The sequence below is a fragment of the Chelonia mydas genome, chromosome 15 (assembly GCF_015237465.2).
Source record: "Chelonia mydas isolate rCheMyd1 chromosome 15, rCheMyd1.pri.v2, whole genome shotgun sequence".
NCBI classification, from domain to species: Eukaryota; Metazoa; Chordata; order Testudines; family Cheloniidae; genus Chelonia; species Chelonia mydas.
The window spans coordinates 15,125,465-15,138,920 of record NC_057856.1 but is presented as its reverse complement, the minus strand read 5'-3'; the positions used below and the strand labels follow the sequence as shown (position 1 = coordinate 15,138,920).

At 42.0% G+C, this 13,456-nt stretch overlaps 1 long non-coding RNA gene across 1 annotated transcript; it reads right to left on the bottom strand.

Annotated features, from left to right (window-relative positions):
- Nucleotides 1–6,499: 6,499 nt before the first annotated feature.
- Nucleotides 6,500–10,239, bottom strand: LOC122463022. Its single transcript, XR_006285968.1, has 3 exons — nucleotides 10,055–10,239; nucleotides 9,353–9,390; nucleotides 6,500–8,610 (listed from the first exon to the last, which is right to left on the bottom strand). It is a non-coding gene; the product is annotated as an uncharacterized LOC122463022 (long non-coding RNA).
- Nucleotides 10,240–13,456: the final 3,217 nt, after the last annotated feature.

Here is a 13,456-nt window from a genome sequence, read left to right as displayed (position 1 = left end):
ATATTCTTGCCATAACAGAGTACTGGGACAAAACAATCTAGTATCTGAGGGTATGTCTACCCTACATCCACTTCAGTGGCATAGCTACAATACGGCCGCTGTGCTGCTGTAGTACCATCGTGTCGATATCTCCTACATCAACAGAAAAGATTTTTCCATCGATACAGTTATTCCTCCTGTCCCTGAGGCAGTAGCTAGGTCAATGAAGAATTCTTCTGTTGACCTAGCTGCAGAACTCAGGACACTAAATTTTTCACAGCCCTGAGCAAGGTAGCTAGGTCAATCTAATTTTGAAGTGTTGAGCAGGCCTCTGTGTAAAAGTATGAGTGCCGGAGATTTGGAACTCTGAAGTTGAGGGACAACAACCTCTGTTCTTCTGGTCATAAATGACAGCTGCAATTTTTTACTTATTTTTGACACTGCTGATGGCCTACCAGGAGATCAAAACATATGGTGAAGCCAGGATTATTCAGGATAAATTGTTAGTAGGAAATATTTGGGGGAAAGGGGAAGGTGGTATGGAAAGCGATAATGTAATACCCAGGGGTCAAGCCGGTCAAAGGACAGTTCAGATCAGTGGTCAGAGGTCACACAAGAGGTCCAACAGGCAGGAGATCCAATCCAAGAGGAAGGTACAACAAGGCAGCTGGCAGGGTCAAGCAGGGTCCAAATAGCCGCTAGCAGGCAACAGCTTGTTGTTCAGACAAGGCCAGAAAGAAAGCAGGAAGTTTATATATGGTCACAGCCAGTCACGGTGAAGACCATGTGCCCAATCAGGAAGCAGATTGCAGAACCCTAGAAACTGGCCCATCCAAGTCTGTGAATTCCCTGGTATGTAGACAAATTGGTGTGGCATGACGCCCCAAGCTGCTTCTCAAGAACGCCATGGGTCTGGGCTCAAGACCAGGGTCCTGACCGATTGGCTAAGTAAGGGACTGTGGCACTGTAGTGATGCCAGCATAACCCTGTTGTGTAGATGCAGCCTACAGCAACAGCAGGGGTTTTCATGTCGCTGTAGGAACACCACCTCCCTGATCAACATTAATTAGGGTGATAGAAGCATTCTTCCGTCAGCCTACTTGTGTCTCCAATGGGGGTTAGGCTGGCATAGCTAAACCAGTCAAGAGTGCAAATAGCTATGTCGGTCTAAATTTTAAGTACAGACCAGTCCTTAGTTAGAATCAGCCACCTAATGGCATGAAATGCTTTCACCCTGAGGACACTGGTTCAGCTTTGGGCCGGGCAGTGAATGGAAATAATTCAATTGTTTGTTAGCAGCTTATATGAAATGACTTGTAGGCCAACAAGTTCTTATGGACATGTGTTCACATCACAAAAACCACACCCACAGTTGATACCCCTTGTCTTACTGGCAGAGTCAGCAGAGAGGCCAAGGATTAATTGGCATGAAGGTGGAATCCTGGCTCCTTTATGTCAATGCCAAAACTCTCATTGATTCCAATAGGATCGTGACTTCACCTGAGCACAAGAACTGTCCTCTCTATTCTAGAGGTTGGTGCTATCTGTCAGGACCGAGGCTCATTAGTGGAGTGGCATGGAGAAACTTCCACTGTCCTGGTACATTCTGCAGCTGCTGTGGCTAGCAGATTTAGATTTCTAGTGTAACCAACCTAGGGTCTTTCCCCAGCACACAGTCAAGGTTTTTTAATAAAAGTCTCTTCTCTTCTCATAACTTTAGGAAATATGGACTTTCCAGTCTTTTCCTCTGTTTTCAACCACTGGTCAGGCAACCAATAAACGGGTGGATACCAGAAAGTGGAGAGTACTAAATGCAAGCACACAAGGTAGATGAAGTTTAAGGGTCTAATCTTGCCCCCCTTCTTATTAATGTTTCACTGAAGTAAACAGGAATACCAATATGAGTAAAACTTGCTATGTGAGTAATGGTTGCAGAACTGGGCTGTAAAGCTTTAGGTATCTACAGAATTCAGAACTGCCATGTAATGGTTCACATCCTGCATTTGGTATTGTATTCAGAGCATTTACATTAATTAAAATATATGCATATTTTAATGACGACGTAGGGCATATAGGTGATTTTTACTGTGCTATCTTACCCTTGCAAATTCAAGGAACATCAGAGAGGCAAGGAGTGCAGCCCTCAAGTCTGTTAAGTTTTAGAGACTGTATACACTTGCCAAGGTACAGCTTCACTGTGTTTTGCCACAGCAACCTTATTTATGCGGTCACCCTGTAGACCACAGCTCTGTCAACAAAAGAGCACTGTCACAATTAGGATACCTCGGGAAATTATAGTGCTTTCATTTTATCTTAGCAGCACATTTCCCAAAACCATATGGAGAAAAAGGACTAGAGACAAAGTGATGTCTCTTCCTAGGTGGATCTTGCTTTTATTTCAAAGAGAATTGGGGGGATATAAATAATAGTAATGAGATACGGAAATTGTTACACATCTTAGCAGTAATCTTTTACATGTGCTTGTGTCCCAGGCTCTCTCATTGGTAAGGTACTGTTTTGGCATGCCAGAATTAGGATGTGTGCCATATAGCACGGTCTGCAAACAGACTGGAGAAGTAGGAGATTGATTTCTGTGGTGGCCAAAACAAAGTCAGGTGTGCAAATAACTTCATACAGTATTGATAGGTAACATTCCCAAGCATTCAAGTGCCTGAACAACTGTGGATTGTACTTCCACTTACAAATGAAGATTCTGATTCTACAAAGCCTGGTTCCCATTCTCCTCCTTGATAGTTTTCAAAGTATTTTGAGATATATTTCTAGTTTCTTGCAACAGAAGCCAGTTGGGATTTTGTAAATTTACAATTAGTTATTAAACCAAGACAGAATGTTTTAAGTTGTTTAGATCCCTGGGAATTAACTAGATTTCTCTACTTCTACTGATTATGTTCCTTCTGTCCCTTTTGAGACCTTTCTTCTCTTGAGCCAAGTGCATACCCCACTAAGCTGCACATCACAAGCACTGGTTTCAGAGTAACAGCCATGTTAATCTGTATCCGCAAAAAGAACAGGAGTACTTGTGGCACCTTAGAGACTCCTGTTCTTTTGGCGGATACAGACTAACACGGCTGCTACTCTGAAACCTGTCATTATGCAAGGCACTGAATTTAGCCGTATGGAATGGAAATCCATCGACTTCATGAAAAAACTCATACAGATACAGACAGACATCATCTTCCTTTCCAAATGCAAACAGATGGACATCATACCAAAAGGACTAAAGGTAAAAAATCCATTACAATCTACATATCACACAGACTATGATGACAGCTTGTGCCACACACTCTCAAAGAAACTGCGAAACCACCTGATCAACATCCTCTACAGCAAACAGGGAAAGATTAAGAATGAGCTCTCAAAACTGGATACTCTCATAAAAAACCAACCTTCCACACAAACTTCCTCATGGATAGATTTTACAAAAACTAGATAAGCCATTTACAACACAAACTTTGCTTCTCTACAAAGGAAAAAGGGCACTAAACTACTACATGCCACAAGGAGCCACAACAGTGGTTCCCTTAGCCCACCCAACAGTATTGTTAATCTTTCCAGCTATAAAAAAATTATTGTTAGTCTCTAAGGTGCCACAAGTACTCCTTATCTCAAGCATTGTGTTTGGAGCCAGACAAAACTCTTCTGTCAAAAGTTTTTGAGTTAAAAATGTGGATTCCCCAACACTGAAGTGTTTTGCGAACGTATGTTGTTTCAACATTTTAGAAACAAAATAGTTTGATTTTGGGGTCAAAATAACTTTTTTTCAAAATTTCCTTCAATTTAAAAAAAATGCAGAAAAAGAGCTTGAAATCAGAATGAAATATTTGTTCAAGTCAAAGCAAATTTTCCTTCAGCTTTTCAATTTGCTGAAAATTTCATTTTTGGGTCAATGGGAAATGATTTTTATTATTATTTTTTCTTTTTATTAATCAGAACCATCAGCAAACCAAAAACCCGTTAGTCCCACATCTCTAACTGTGTCACCTCGTCATCAGTGTTGACATTTGCTTGCAGAGAATGTAGAAAATACGGGGAGAGTGCATGTTTCCTGAGGATGGAAATCAAGACTGAATCCAGCTGAGCAACTCTGCCTAAGCAAGCTGCATCACTGGAGCCAACTGAAATTGCTGCAGGCAATCCAAGGTGCAAAGGGATAAGAAAGAAAGAACTCGAACATGAAGTAATGTCCCTAAGTGAACATTAACAATAACTGGATGATGACGTTGTTTTGACTGAACCAAAAACTCCGACGTGATTATGTGTAGGATTGCATGATTTTACAATGCAGACGAGTGACAGGTCAAAAAGAATGACACTGTTTTTGTAAAAAAGAAAAGGAGGACTTGTGGCACCTTAGAGACTAACCAATTTATTTGAGCATCAGCTTTCGTGAGCTACAGCTCACTTCATCGGATGCATACAGTGGAAAGTGTAGAAGATCTTTTATACACACAAAGCATGAAAAAATACCTCCCCCCACCCCACTCTGTGTTCAACAGAGTTTAGAACTAGGCATCAATTTATTGTCTTGTGGAAGACAATGCAAAGAAGCAGATTTTGTCAGATGAATCAGGATTTTATTTTAAATAGTTGCAAACTATTTTTTCCAAGACACGTGTTATCATTGCTATTTGGTTACTCACTAATAGTATTGTTTTCAGCATATACATCACTGAACTTTGTATTAAATGCACTTGTGGGGACAGAATATAGTGATAGAGCACTTTTATTTTTCACTTTCCAGGAATGTTCTTCTTGCAAAACTAGGTTTCAGAGTAGCAGCCGTGTTAGCCTGTATCCGCAAAAAGAAAAGGAGGACTTGTGGCACCTTACAGACTAACAAGTTTATTTGAGCATAAGCTTCCATGAGCTGCAGCTCACTTCATCGGATGCATGCTGTGGAAAATACAGTGGGGAGATTTCTATACATAGAGAACATGAAACAATGGGTGTTACCATGCACACTGTAATGAGAGTGATCAGGTAAGGTGAGCTATTACCAGCAGGAGAGCTGACTCAAACTGAATGTTCACGTGATGATGGATCATTTAAAAAATAAATATTAAGAGAACCTGTGTTCCATCTGCTCAACCATTTCACAGAGGAACAAGGACAGTAATGCGTTAGGACTGCAGCATGGTGTAGTGTGGTTTCATGCTTCCCATTAGTGGAAAAAACAAGTAGACGCCAGCACAATTTGTAAACCAATTACAGCCTCTGGAATTGATGGTCTTGTGCTGCTAACTGGAGTTCTAAGAGAATCAGGTGTTTGACTGCAGCAATGACCAAACAAGGAGAGACAGTAAATTAAGTGCCATTCAGAATGGCAAAGAGAATATTAAGTTTCTTACTAACAGCGAGTCATTAATTTAAACTTTGCAGTTTTACTTAGAGCACAGAGCAGCATGTTGAGCATCGTGACCAGTTTGCTGGAAGAAGCTGGATTAAAAAGAAAACTGAAAGTCAAAAAATCCTCTCTTAAATGTAACCTTGGGGCTTGCGTTGAAGAGACCACAAACTCAGTTATCATTTCCCATTGCATCATGTGATGTACCTAACCCTGCCTGAAGACCATGCGTTACCACAGACATTATTTGGCTACACACATGACCTCACCAAAAAAACACTACTTCTGCAAAAAAGGATATTTTCCTCATGTAGAAATGGGAACTAGGAGTTTTGCATTCCTCCCAAAAGAGAACTAAGCTTTTCTCTCGCACCAGTGATTGGACTAAGTAATGACTAATTAGATGAGGTCACCACATTTGATGTTGTCACATACGGACAATATTTATGGAGAATTTGCTCATTCTAATTAACAAAGTAGAAATCCTTTCATTTTCCTGAAATTAAGAGCCTTGAATTTGTTCCACTTTTGATCTTTCTTCAGTGGCTATGTTTGCTTCACGTTAAAATAACTTCTAACATTCCCATTAAGGATAATCCCTCCAGCAGCCACAGTATGACATTTCTATATTAATCTTTTAAGCATTTTAGAAAAGCAAGGTTTCATGTTTTAATAATCACAGTGTTTTTCTCCAAGGAGTTGTAAAAATTTATGGGGCCTTTCTATCCTATTTGACTTCTACATCTTTAGAGTTTGGTGCTAATGGCCCATTCAGCCAGCTTACTCTTTGACTCCTTTTTTACATCTTTTTCATCTTCTTGCAAAAGAAAAATTGCTTCCATGCCATACGCTGTTGCAGATGCTCTTCAAGTGGTAAGTAATTTCAACCCAACTAGGCAAAAAAAATACAGTTTACCCTCATCTCAAAATCACTTGGGGGGTCTTCACTGTACGTATGTGCATATAGACACTTTAATCCTTAATTACAAAGGTGCAGGGGCTTACTTTTAAAACAACACCAACAGATATCCATGCATTTTTTATTAGGGCACTGTCTGTTGTTTTTTTTTTTAAATATCTTTTCTCATTTTCCTTAAAATAGTTTATGTCACTCCCGGATTCTGAGCAGCAAAGTAACAGGAACAGATTCCATTTATTTGTTTATTATGATATTTTAAAAGACGAAAAGAAGTGCCTCTGCAATACTCCTAAGAGCCTTCACAGGTGTAAAACATTGCACACAAAATTTTAAAATACAGAAAATCATTCAAGCCAATGAAATCCAGCCATACAATGACACCCCACCTTTCCAAATATCCAGGAAAATACATCGTCTCAGTAGCATGCCCTGAAGGTCAACACATTTAAGCCATTTTGGACCAAAAGGGTGCAGTAATTCCAAAACGGAAGGAGAATGGCTTGCCAGCAGCTCCCTGTTACATAAATCAAGTGGGCTCTAGCTCAACTGCCTCTGGTGATCGGTAGGTGGAACTTGCTCTCCTCACCTCCATCTTATTTTGATTGAACTTCAACCAATTATCCTTCATCCCTGCCGCAAGACTCATCTGCACCAGTATGATTAGTTAGCAGGAAGGTATAGAAGGGAGTGACGTCAACATACTGATGCCGCCACCAGTCATGTCTCCGCCCTATCTCACTGACTTGCCCCACATACATACTGAACAAGAGGGTTAATAAGATGGAACCCCGCAGCATCCTGCATGATGGCAATGAGCAGTTTCCTGGTACAATCTTCCGAGACCTAATTATGAGTACATCACCTCATGATTAGCAGTACTAAAAGCGGCTGAAACATCTAATACTGTCATTATGGACACTTCAGAAGACCATTGACCAGTTTGATAAGGGTAGTTTCTGAAGCATATCCAGTACCGTAACCCTGCTGACATGGGTCTAGAACAGCAGTTTTCAAATTGTGGTCTGCGCACCCCTGGGGGTCCACAGACTATGTCTTAAGATTTCCAAAGGGATCCGCAACCTCCATTTGAAATTTTTTATGGGTTTGCAAATGACAAAATGTTGAAAACCACTGAACTAGAAGTTCTGAGGCAGCTTTTATTAATTATTATTATTACCATAGTGTTGTTATACCGTTCCAGATGTGAAGGCCCTTGTTCACCTGCTTACTGGAAGCAATAATTTGTCCACATTTATGGAATAATGAGGATAATATTTACTGCCCTGTATCTTAGAAGGCTGTCTGCTTAGAAGGCTTAGCTACTGTCTGCTGAAAAGCACTATGTAAATGCTACATTTTATTTATGATACAGAGATATATGTTTTGCAATTATTGTTCATGATGTCAATTTTCTCTCTCTCTTTCCCTCCCTCTCCCCTACATCAACTTTTATCTTTACTTGGGTTTTAGATTAAGCAGAATATCACCTGGTAACATGCGATTCAGTTTGCAAATATCACACTAGAGAATTGGGTTAGCATAAAGAGTTAAGGTACTCTACCCCTTCTCCCCTGCAGAGATCCAAGATGAAAGCCTGCCGAGTACCTCTTGCTGCAGTTACTTTACTAACAGCCTGAAACTATGGCGGTGATAAACCAGTATGCAGCTCTCCATTCTCCCCTGCGTCTGAACTCCACTTTGCACAGGAAGCAGGAGAAAAGTAAGGGAGCCAGTTACAGCTCCGTGATTCTGCACCAGCTTGGCCCCAGCATCAGTTAGAGCCGGGGTGGGTTTAGTGTGGGTTCAACTGCACAGAAATCACACAACCAAGGGTGCCAAATCTAAGTGGTGCTGCAACCCCATGAGACAGGTTGCAATGCCTGAAATGGCAAGCCAGGCCCAGCCTCGTGGGAGGGGAGGTGCCGCTGTTGGGTAAGTGCAGAGAGGGCTCACTGTCCTGCCCCACCACACCCCAGGGCCTTCCTCCACCACACCAGGCCAGGATTAGGATTGCAGTGCCCGGGCAGTGGGTGCTGCTGCAGGTGGCCAGTGCCCTCCTTCACTACAACTCAAAATCATGTCCAAGAAGCTATTGTGTGACTTACTGCAATTACACTAGAGTTTAGTGCAGTGCACCCATTGAGTCAGGAGGCTACATTCTCCCCTGGTTAGAGCAAACCAGGGGAAGCTCTGTCTCACACCACTGGCATATGATCCCTAGGAGAGGGTACAGGGACCACACTGCATGGCATGGGCTTTGTGTGCTTTCTTTAGCTTCTTAGCAGTTCACGTTGGACTTGAATTGTCCTTTGAGCTTGAACAATGTGAGGGCAAGGCCATGTTCCTTCTGTCTTAAAGAAAAATAGACTACAAATCTTAAAGAGAGGAAAGAAAAAATTAATAACTGGAGTTCTGTCCCCACACTATCAACCCTGGACTGGTATCTCACACCCAAAGCCAGCCGGAAAGCCACGTTAATACCTCAGTGCCAACACAGACAATCAGGAGACTAAACATTTCCAGACGCTCATAACCAGTCTTCTGTCTGCAGCTGAAAAAAACCCAACCCCTTTATTCTTTGTCCCCTGAACTATAGTCACCTTCCATTACACGGTATGAAATGACTTGCAAGGCTTTCCATGGTGATCAGCATTAATCACAGAAGATGACTTTCAGAACTGACCCTGAGTGTTTATAACCTCATTTAAACCACATCAAACACTGGGCTGGATTCTCCTCTGACATACACCAGGATAACTTCATGGATGCCAGTAGAGTTACTCCTGATTTACACCAGGAACAGTGATATCAAGATCAGACGGGAGGGTGGTTTTTAGAAGACAAGAAGAAAACAGATCAAAATCAACAGAAGGGAAAGTCTCAGTGAAGCTATTTTCTCCTTTGTCAGGTGCATTCGACTGCCTCAGCCTCTGAAATTAGCAAAGCATCTGGTAGAGTAAGGCGGTCTGGCCTCCAAGGCAAATCCTCTGCCAGCATAAAGCAACACATACTTCACACCCATATTTTTGCATTAATATTTTAGGTCATAATAAACACAGTCTGCTCTGGTGCCAAACAAGATGACTCACTGTTGGTATAGAGGCTTGAGTCCTCAACCAGTGCCGTCCTGTTGGCAAAAGGACATATGGGTTTTATTAGCATTTAGCAGCCTTTGTTACCGTTAGCCACTAGGCATTGCTGACCTGCCAATGGGCACTTTCACAGGTGGAGAAGTAGCCACTCTGTAACTGTCACCCACTCTTGTCAGTGTGTTTGCACATGACATGTTCTAATTCCTATGACGGTGCAGGAGACTGAACTCGCTGCGGGGCATGGCGTGGCCGCTCTGTCCTCTTTAGCACCCGCTGCAGGCAATCGCTCTGTTCCTGGGCAGGTCTCTTTTCCCGCGACTCAGCCCACTGGACAGGTAAAAGAAAGTCCAATAGGAAACCCAGTGTCTTTACACCTAGTCCACTCCACCTCTTGGCCCCGTGGTCTTCACACTCTTCTCTCAGGGCTTTAAATTGTCCTTGCTCCCCCATGTCAGGGGGCTTCACAGCACCTTCCTGCAGAGTGGTAGGGGAACCCAGCCAGGCTCACCCACTACACTGGGTTCCAGTCCAGTATCCCGAGAACAAGCAGCCACGTTTTGCTCCATCAGACACCTCACCATTGCCTCCTATGACTCCTTCCTACCATTAGCCGTCTACAGGCCTTTCCCCCAGCCCCTTCCTGAGCTCTTTCTGACCAGAGCACCCCCCAAGACTTCTCCCCAGAGGTCCAGTTTCTACCCTTGTGTCAGGGTCATGCACAGGAGCTTGCTCCAATCCTGCGTCTTTCAGGTGTCTTTTCCCCTTTCACTCCAGGCTTCCTGCTCACCGGCAGGAGCCTTCCTGGTCCCCACAGTTTTCTCCACTCTCTGCTACCAAGAAAGTGACTGGTCACGGCAGCATTCTCTCCTCTCCTTACAGCCCCCTTCTCCTCCTGACTTCCTCTCTTCATAGCACCAACCAGATCTTCTCCAGCTGGGTTTCATTCTTAATTAGGCCTGACCCACCCTCCAGGTGCAACCAGGTGATTAACTGACCTCTCAAGCCAACATTAACCCTTTCATCACCTGCACGGAGTAGACCCCATTGCAAAGAGTAACACAGACGATCCAGAAAAAAAGTTGATGGAAGAGAGTCAGATAAAGATTATGGATGAAATTCTGATTCCATTGAAGTCAATGGCAAAACTCCACCAAGTCCAGGATTTCACCCTACGGTATAAAATGAGACAGAGAAAGTGATGTTTGCATTTCTATGGATTTTAAAAAGGAGCTTTTGCCATGCAGCTGCAGTGCAATATGTCCTAACATGCCAGGATCGTCTCTGCATGTAATTGAACCTAATAGAATCTTCCTTGTTCGTCTGATCTGTATCTGGTGACTACCTTCTTCACCGTCTTAATTCAGAAGACTGCTTTGGATTGTCCAAGTCTGGAGCATTGCCTTGATCTTTAATTCTGTTCTGGACAATTTCCCCCACCCTTTTAGGGCTTGTCATTGAATAGCCTTATGAGGGCTCTTCTCTTTGGCTACATCTTCATGGCAAGATAGGTGTGTTTGTACAATGAGGTAGCTATCTCCATGTAAAACCCTGGAGCAGACAGGCACGGGTAGTTTTTACCTCAGAGTTGCTAGTCAAGATCAACCCCAGGTAGGAGGGGTATAAGGTTGACCTCCACTAGATACAGTGACTGTGACATGTCTCCAGTACGGTTTTACACTAAGGCGATATCTACACTACAGCGCTTACAGCGGCAGAGTTTGTGGTGGAGTGGAGATGCGCTAAGCTGACAAGAGAGAGCTCTCCCATCCACATAGCACTGTTCACACTGGCACTGAGGTCAGTATAACTGATGTCACTCAGGGGTGTGGATTATTGACACCCCCCGAGCGATGTAAGTTATACTGAAGGAACCTGTAGTGTAGACAAGGTCTGAGATAGCTAACCCAATGTAAGAACACATCTCTTTTTGCAGGGTAGACATAGCCTTTGTGTTCCTCTTCTGGAATAAATTCCATTTCTTCCATCACGCTTACACCGGCGAATGAGCCATCTCACACCATTCCCAAGTAGGTCCCAAAGCATTCAGGCAAAACCAGTACTTTAAATTCCACCTAGACACCAACTGGCAACCAGTGTACTGTTCTCCAATACATGTTACTTCTTAATGCACTCCTCTTATTGGAATGGCTTTCTTGGCCATGTTATCTACTTCCTATCCATCTTATGATAGGTTAATCTTTCAGCATGCAATCTTAATTACTCATATAAGCAGCATACACATTCATTCAAACAGGCACACACACACAAAGAAAGTAAAAAGTATTTATATATTGTTGTATTTGCTTTTCTAATATTTATCTCTAACATGTAGAAAGAGAGAGATTAATTCTAGGCTACATGTAATCTGAAAATCTACTCCACAAGTATTTCAGAACTGCATTTTAACAAGCACCTGCTGGTTCTATGGTTTGTTATAGACAATCTAAAATACGACTTAGTACCCCTATCTTAGCAATAAATAATAACATAAAAACTCTAACCAAAGATGTTATAAGTACAAAAATAAAAGTAGAACTGAACAAATCAGACTGAAATTTGTACACACACTTACTGATCACTTGTCTTCCACCTGTGATATTGTGTACCCATAATCTAATGGAGATAAACCACTCCACAGACTATAGCCACTAACATTTCAGACATAGGTATTTTATAGTGCATTAATAAAATGTTTGGTATAAAACAAAAGAACTCATCCTACAGCAATACAACTGTCCTTCCTTCTCCCCCCAAAATTAAAATAATATATCACTGTGTATATGATATTGAACTGTTTGCAAAGAGAATCTTCCAAATCTGAACCAGCGCAGGACTGTCCCACTGAGTTTACAGCTAGGCACACAAAAACAATAGCTCTGAGAGGCGGGACCTGAACAATTCATCTCTTCACTAGATAGCTCTGGATTCATATTATGTTTCCAGTAAAGATTCCTTCTAAATTAAACACGTGTTTCTTAAAAACTTGTGTTTTGCCTTTCAATTCCATTGGAACAAAGCTCCATGAAAAATGAAAGTGGAACTCCAGCACTATCTAGAATTTAATTATCAAAGAATTTTTTTAGAGGTGGAGGTTTTTATATGCAAGGGTAAAAAAGTAATTTTTCTGCAAGCGTCCATCAACTGCAATAATAATTCGAGTAGCAATAATCCACAAAAAGGGGTGGGGAATTGAAATAACCTAATTATGAAGAGGTCTTAGTGAGAATAGTCTAATAGTGCATGGATGTATTTACAGATGAAGAGATAGAAGAGATGGAGAAGCTTTTCAAATACATCTTGGCATAAAACACAGTGTCCTCCATGGCCATTCTGGAGTGTCTCTTGTTCAGAGGGTTAGTGAACTTGCCTTCCAGGGGCTTATGGTCTGATTGTAGAAGAACTTCTTTATCAGACATTGGTATGACTACATTGCATATACTATTACCAACAGGTCTTTTTCTACTTGAGCACAATTCGCACAGTTCTAGGTCAGAACTTAAGCTCCAATGCCTAAAAAGATGCATCTTTCAGTTGCTCATAGGCAATCTTATGTTCTCATCCTCGTATCATTAAGAAACAGTTTTTTCAGTTGGACTCTTAGTCTTGTCCCATTCGGGATGCAGTAAATCAGGTAGCACACCATGCATAGAAACTGCTGTAGCCACTTCTTGTCTTTGTGGAGCTGATAGGTTCGCAATTGCCTGTATTTTCCTTTCAGTCAAATCTTTGGTGGTATGATTATTTGCCCCCGTACTTTGCTTCCTTCCTAGAACTGCATTTTATTCCTGATTTAGTTCAAAATTTTCTTCCTTTGTGCATTTTATACCTTGCAGTCAGATTATTTTCTGTGTTGCACCTGCAATAAAGACATTGCAATAAGCCAATGAAGTGGGTCTCTTGTACCTCTCTGGAAGTTTCACTGCTGGAAAATTTCCCTTGCTGTCTAACTGCAAAAAGTGATTATTTAAATCTGCACCTGCACTAGAAGGTGCAGAAAGAGAACACAGTACTAGCCGATGCCGAGTTTAACTCACCCATACCCACCCTTTTCATTCACTATTGTAAACAACTGCTTTGCCTGCTAGGTGGCACTGGACATCC